General features: G+C 35.2%; 1 long non-coding RNA gene across 1 annotated transcript in view; it reads left to right on the top strand.

Annotated features, from left to right (window-relative positions):
• LOC121061358 overlaps positions 1–7,681 on the top strand; it is an 18,480-nt gene extending 10,799 nt beyond the window's left edge. Inside the window, exon 3 of the long non-coding RNA XR_005815058.1 lies at positions 6,632–7,681. This is a non-coding gene — a long non-coding RNA (uncharacterized LOC121061358). The remainder of the gene's footprint in view (positions 1–6,631) is intronic.
• The last annotated feature ends 250 nt before the right edge of the window (positions 7,682–7,931 follow it).

The following is a 7,931-nucleotide window of genomic DNA, read 5'->3' as shown; positions in this document are numbered from 1 at the left end:
GATTATGCAAGTTATCATGGCAAATCTTGACCTTACACAGGAGATTCAAGACTTTTTCAAAAGCTAAGAATACTTAGTTTGGTCTCTGGTAGCTTTATTAAATTATACTATCCAAAGAACATTTCAATTACAAGCATTAGTTACAAGAAAAATACCGTGTAGGATAAAATACTTCTTTCTAATTCCAAATCCATTGAAAAAATTGCAAAATCCAAAGCCATTCTAAAATCATGATCAATATATTATTTTTAAATTGAAATTTTATCACTTTCTAGCATTTGTGGTGTCATTAGATCAAGTTTTCAAACTCATATATTGCAAATGTAATAGGTTAAAATCTATTTCTTTTTTAATAAAAACCTCTTCCACAAAGCAAAGATTTAGGCATATGATCTTCAGCTTTAAAATTCAAACTAGGCCTGACAATAAAAAACACAGGTTGAGAGTTTTAAGTGACAATTTAAATTCCATTAGAAATGTATATAGGAGTATTACACTTTTGACAGAAATTTCTGTCCTAAAATATGTGATTCCAAGACTATATCTCCTTTTGATTTACTAACTCTGTCCATATTCTCTTCTGAATGTCATTGAAACCCTAGCTATGTCAAAGAAATGAGCCTGAGTAATGTAACGATACCTATATTTTTGGCTTCTGTCATGGGGTTATTTCTCTGGTGTTGTTGCTCACCTGATGCATAGAAACCACTGCTGAACTTGGAGTGTGAACATTTTCATTTCAGTAGCACCACTAAATAAAAAGTGTGTCTTTCAAAGATTTTGAAATTCTCTGGAAGAACAAAACACTACTGACACCAAGCATTGGTGAGACCATGCTGTAGCTATGCACAGCAAGTATAAGGAATTCCTTTTGAATCCTTTTCACCCTGAATCCTAGTCACAAAATGGGACTGGATATGTGTATGCATGTATCCGAGTAAAATATCAAGATGACCTAAACCAATGAAAACAAAGAACACCATTTTGATTTTGTGCACCATTTAGATTCAGTTAAACTAGTGAAGTGACACCTGTTTTTATTAGCTCAAGGCTAGGCTCATTGCTTTTCTTGTATGGAAAAAAAGAAATGGTCTGATTAAAATGGAACACTCTGCTGTAGGTGCTTCTTCATGTGCATTTCAGTTTATCTGTTCAAAGAACTGAAATGTCTTTCAGAACCCTGTTAAAAGGGCATTTATATTATCATTTAATGACAAATAATCCCTTCTGACACCAGCAAAAGAAAAGTTTGTCTATTAAACTAACAAAAGTAACATTTTGTTATGTGTCTAATGAGCTGGAAATACATTCAGTTTGCACTCCACTTGCAATGCAAACACTAAGCAGCCATCCAGACCCATACTCTTTAGACTAAAATTTATCAAAACAAACCTTAAACAGAGGGTAAATATAATTTATCTCAGGTTTATTAGATACTGTCTTTTTTAATTATTTTTTATTTGTATTGTTCTTTAGCTCCTAGACAAAACAATACAAGCTCCAAGATAATGGGTAAATGAGTAAGTGGTAAATAGATTTAACAATAATAGGAAGTACCTGGAGAAAGGAAAAACACTGTATAACTCAGACATTACTTAATGAAATTAAGAGTCATGTAATCCACTTGAACCAAAGCTTACACCTCAGATGGGATTTTAAAAAGGAAAATGGAAAGGAAAATGTGAAACACTCTCTGGGGCAGTTGTGACACCTCTGTGAAGCAGAAAAGAGTCAGCAAGTCAGGGAATAAACAGAGCTGATTCAGTGACCGGTCATGTCACTCTGAATGTGCTGATTAAAACCCTGAAGTTATCGGAAGAAGTTTTCCAGGTGTGATGTTCATTAGCTATCGCTCCAGCCAGCTCCAGGGGATTAGTAACATGGTGTGCTGAAATACTCTTTTCCACCTCATCAAATATTCACCTTCCTGAAGTTCATTCGCTCCCACCATCTGTGCTCATGTAAGCAGACCATGCTTGCTCATCCACCCCGTTGTGAGGGTTTCCACAGACTATTTCTATTTCCCAGTTTAGATAAACAGATTTGTCATCCCCACTGTCACACATTTAACAGCTCTAATGCCACATGGATTATGCTGACTTCAGGCTTTAAGAGCCATAAAATTCTGATGTCCTCTAGCCCTCTGACACAAAATTGTGCTTTCTTTATTAACATAGTATTAATAGTTTCATTGCAGTGGCATGTCACACAACAGGGCCACCAGTCTGGGGACTGAATCTTGTATCATACCTACATGGATCCATCAACATCAGGTTTGTTCACTATTGTAGACACTTTTGAGAGATGTTTCAGGAAACCAGTCACTGCTTTAGACCATTTTGGTTTCTTTAGCAGAAAGAAGCTTTAGCATCACTACATCATGCTCATGTTCAGAAAGCATCTTCTTCATGGCATAATCATTGCATATCCTTGCATAGTTTGGATGTGGTGACTTTGAGGCAGAAGTTTTTGCTCTGATAAGCCTGTACTCACCTGAGAAAGTTGGCAACATTCCCATCGCATTGCTTACCCAGTCTTAGCCCTGTGGTTGCCACTACAGTGGCTATACTGTACCTGAGTACTTGTACCTGAACATACTCATGTGTTCCAGAGCCATAGCTGGATGTGTCATGGAGCTAAAGAAATACCAGAAAAACTTATCAGTAGGAATCCATGTCTATTCAATAAGAATCCCCCCCAAACTTACTTAGTCCCTGCAGTTTTTACAGCCTAACTTTACCATGGTGTGAGAAGCCATAATGCTGAAGCTTGCTTTCTATAATCCAAGTAACGCCTCTGTGTATTCATTTACTCTGTTCACACTGCAGAGTTTTCCAATGTACTCAATTCTGCTGGGCACTGTATGTCTCAAGCTACTTGTTTCATGTCCTGCCAAATCAGATGAACAACTGAAACTGCCCAGACAGATAACCATTTGTGCAAGACACTGAGCTGGAACTGAGACCCTAGGGCTGAGATTCATCTCAATTATTTTAGATGTCTGCAACATAGATTATGACTTCTGAGATAGCTGTCCTCAGCTCCCAGGTGGAGTGATTCAGCTGACCTATTTCTAGTCATCTGCTTTAGGGTAAGATGACATAAGCACCAGAAGTGTTATCTGTCCCTCCACTGAGTTTAAAGGAAACCCAAGGTGACTACCCCAGTGGGGGATGTTGACATTATCATATGTTTTCTCTAGCAAGCCTTCTGAACTCAGCTCTTCCATTTGCTCCCTTTAATAACACACATTTTAACAGGAACTACTACATAATTTCTTTTCCCCTTCATTCTAGTATAGGCCACATTTACGTTCACTTATTCCTGCACTGAGCACTAGTAGAATAAACTTGATCTACAGAAAGACAGCTTGTCTCCTGTAGTTGTCTGCAGTATTCAGAATTCTTTTTATTGAGCAATAATAGGTTCATTTTTTTATTCATTTTTATTTCCTTCTCTGAATAAGTGGTTCATTTGGTGACAGGTAAAGAAAATGCAAGTACCATCTTCCTTCTGCCTCCACTAAGGTAAACTATTCAGCCACACTGACTTTCAGGAAGACTACCTCTGCCCTGAAAAAATATCTGTCAGTATGTACATCTCATGTTTTAACCAGTGGCCCCTACCTTGACAAAATCACAGTCTGCATAACTGATCTCTAATATGCTACTATCCAGGTATGCATCCAGCCATAAGATACAGGAAAAATGTAGACAATACATTGCTACTGATCTCATTGAAGTTTCCCTTAGGTGTGGGAGGGCTGTCTAGGATGGCTGAACATTTTGGTTGGAAAGGGATGTGAGATTTTCAGAGTAAACATGAATAGCCATGACAGCCTAACATCTATGCTAATACAATTCTAAGTCTTTTTGTATTCATTCCCTCCTATGGAACTTGTGTGACTCACTGTGTGTTATCCAGGTCCATTACGTATCTAGTGAAGGGCAGAGCTTCAGGTCAGATATACAGAAACCAGAAAGACAGTAGTCTGTTCTGCTTAGACTAGGTACATGCAGGCCTGGATGGGACATCGTGGAACATAAGTGAAGACAATCATGTACTCCCCCTACTAAACTCGAACATATTTGGTAGGCTTATTGTAGACTGAAAAGAAAACAAAGGTAAATCTTAAAGCCACAAACATTCTTCAGTTTCAGAAACAATCTCCATGTACACGGAACATATGAGCCCAAACAAAACAAGTGGCAATTCAGTTCTGTAAGTCTTTCACTTAAATTCTTTATTTCAGTACATATATAACCCAGGCGTCTCTCTTTATCCTAATTTTGACATAATTTAATATTTTCTTAGAGATATTGGTATAAGCAGACAAAAAAGAGACAATGCCAAATCCTGATGCAAAGCGGCTAGATCATACATTTACATTGGCAACATGAAATTTACTGAAAGGCACAGTTTTTAATGATAAAAATTAATTATGGTGGGAAGTGCATTTCAACCTCAATGACCATTACACTGTCTGGTCTTCGTTATTTTAGAGAAGCATGCAACATCAGGTGAAGGCCAACAACTCCCAAATCTAGAAAGAAATAAAAGTTATTTTTCTTTTGTGCAAAAATAGCATACTGATATTCTTCAAATACTGTTTCATATTTGTTTTATGTTATCACAGTATTTCAGTGCTAATATTTCTAAACCTAATTCACACAGTCTTATATATACACATGAATTCTCATTTATTTTATTCTCCATTTTATGCTTCAGATCTGCAGTATTTATTCATGAAGAAAATATCTACTGAAATGAACAGGAACATTGTCACACAGATGATGAAAATGATTTATACAAATGTCATTTACCTGTGAAAGGCAATGACTTACCAAACTATAGAACAGGCAATATAGCCTAAAAGGAGGTAACATTTCATCTACAAAGACTACCATTCATATGGATGCCTACACAGAAATCTTTCTTTCCACTTGTTTCAATGGAAATGCTCCTGTCCAATTTCTGCCTCAGCTGTGACCATGGGCAAGTCTTTGTACCACACTTAGAGAATATAACTTCTCTACTTATACAAGACTTCTAAAAACTCTGCCTTTTTCATAGTAAGGTGCTCACATACCAGTGAGGATAATATAAGGACAAATAATACATTTGAACAATGTAATGAAGCACAGTTTGAAGCTAGCTCAGGTATTTGTACCCTCTGTATATCAATGTGCCCAGAAATGTCTCAGTATTTCCATTGATTTTTTTATTATTATTATTTTTCTTCACAAAACAAATGAGCTGTCATTTCACTGTAGTAAAAGCTAAATTTTGTTTCTCATTTTTTATAGGTGATGCTTGTTTATAACATAATTTGTTGCTTAGAATAACACTGAAATTCTCAGTGTCAATTTTTCTAGAGTTTACAAAATCCATTGCAAAACATATTTTTTGGAAAACTAATACATGTGATGGAAAATGGCAGATAAGGAAAAAGAGGACAGATACATCAGTTAGACTATTGATCTTTGCATGTATTTAAGGAAATTAAATGCATATGAAAATTATTTATACTGATAAAGATGAAAACATTAAGTATTTCATCTACAGGAGAGACAGAATGTACATTGAGGGCACAATCTTTCTAACTGCTACTCATGCAAAAATTACTCTGTCTTAGTCAAGACTATATATTTCATGCAAGTGCAAGGTAGCAAAACAGAGCACAAACATCACTTTTCGAGTAGAAATGATAATCCAAACCTCACCACAACTAAATATAAAAATTGGACATGTGAATAACAAACAAAAAGGATGCAAGTACTGCACAACAGGAATTGTATTTCGGAGCTATATCATTATCACCTGAGTACAAGTCTGGGAATAACTGTGTTTTTCACAATGCTACGTAACCCTCTGATCAGTTTCTCTGAGATGCCTGTGTGTTATTACATTTAGTAATTAAGAATGTGAAAGTACTTTTTATTGTGTTTGGGATGTTAATACTCTCCCCAAATGCACCCAGGGAGTATACAAAGAAAACCATACTGAAATATTATCTTGTGAACACATTAATGTTATAGACTTCCAATCCTAAGAGTCCTGAAACCATCTCCCATACTTCAGGGAAGACCTGTTAGTAGACACTTCTGTGCTATACCACCATGTATAGAAGAAAAGAAGAATCACAGTGTGAGAAGGAAGTTTTATAATTGATTCTAACTTGTGGTTTAGATTTTAAATAATATGTTATTTTCAGTTTATAAAATAACAGCTAATTTTGTAGTGAAGGAGATACCAGAATGTTCCAGAATACTAATCCATCTGACTGAAAACAGGAATGTTTTTCTGGGATACACCTGATAAAAAGTAAATCCTGGCTATATTTTATGTTTTATATAATTTAGTTATTTAATTCGGAGATTTAATTGCTATCTAATATTGAGGGAAAAATGTAGTTTTATGTATTTGATATTGTTTAAATTCATCCTCAGCTTCATTTAATATCAATCAGAAATATATATATATGTATTTTTCATTTCATTTTAGTTGCTGTCAATTTTCTTAAATTGTGATACTAATTCAGAACATCAGAGAGCCTAAGAGGGTATCACCTCCTTCACCACATTCCCATCCAGCTGTACATACTTTATTCTTTGTTCTTTTCTGGATATAGGAAGGAGTATCCAGTAAAGAAGACCATTAAAAGTAGAAGACATGAAATAACAGAAAAGAAGGAAGAAAGCAAAAAGGAAACATCTAAAATCAAGAGAAAAGATCTGATAATTGTGCAACAATAATGTTGCTGAGGAAGAAAAGGGGGGTTGGTTAGTCATTAGCAGCAGAGGCTGAACCAAAGCAAACTTTGTAGATACCAATATTTCAGGCACAGCCCAGCTTCTCCTTCATGCCACTCCTCTTTCCTAATGCAATCTTGTCTAATATCATTCCAGATAAAGAGTAGCTTCAGAGTCAAGCATGAGAACATGATGAAAACTCAAACAATGGTAAATACAGACTCATGTAATCTGTCAATATGACAACTTCAGCAATACCTTGCACACTCACAGGCATCATATATTTTGTCTTCTGTTGGTAATAACTTAAGGTGGTTTTTTTTTTTTTTTTCATGGTGGAGTTTTTTTTATTTGTTTTTATTTTGATTTTTGTTTTTCTGAGTCAGCAAATTTTCCTGAATAATTTCAAAGTTGGCATCATTTTCTTGTGGTCTTGTATGCCTATGATTGTCCATAATGAGGGGAGAATCCCAACCTGTTTTCAAACTCAGAGCTACAATAGGATGTTACTAAAGTCCCATTTCACATTTATTTAGAACCATCAGATCTGAAGAACTGACAGTGCTTTTCCAAACTGAAACAGATGCTTTCTCACTGTCATTGTCATTCAGCAAAAGCATACAAACAATTCTAGTAAGTCAAATCAAAAGACTCAGTTTCCAGAAATGGAAGACTAAAGAACATATAATAACAGAACAAACGCATAGTGATCTTCCCCTTGAATACTTTCCCAGGCTCCACAGCTTGACAATTTTCCATACATAAATGAGCATATGAGGAAGAACACTTAAAAGGAAATAGATAATACTATTTATTATTAAGCCATGCTATATATATGCAGTCAAATAAAAATAATATTGTCATTGTTATACTGTATATTCACAATGCAATATCCAGTCAGTAGTAAACTCTGTCTTACTGTTGAAAAACAAAACAAAAACAAAAACAAAACAAAACAAACAAAAAAAAAAAACAGAGTAGATACCATGTACTCCCACTTACTCAAATGAAAGTGATCACATTAAATGCAACAGAATTAATATTAGAATTAAGTAGTAAAATTATTCAGTATCATTTGATTCTGTCAGGGCAATCACCTAAAAACTGGTAAGAAAAATTGTTTTCTCAGTGAGGAAAACAAGGGGACTGCCACACTTCATTCTTTTCATGCTACTGTTA

The sequence above is a fragment of the Cygnus olor genome, chromosome Z (genome assembly GCF_009769625.2).
Source record: "Cygnus olor isolate bCygOlo1 chromosome Z, bCygOlo1.pri.v2, whole genome shotgun sequence".
Classification (NCBI taxonomy): domain Eukaryota; kingdom Metazoa; phylum Chordata; class Aves; order Anseriformes; family Anatidae; genus Cygnus; species Cygnus olor.
Note: the sequence above shows the minus strand (reverse complement) of the source record. Positions and strands in the feature narration are given on the sequence as shown.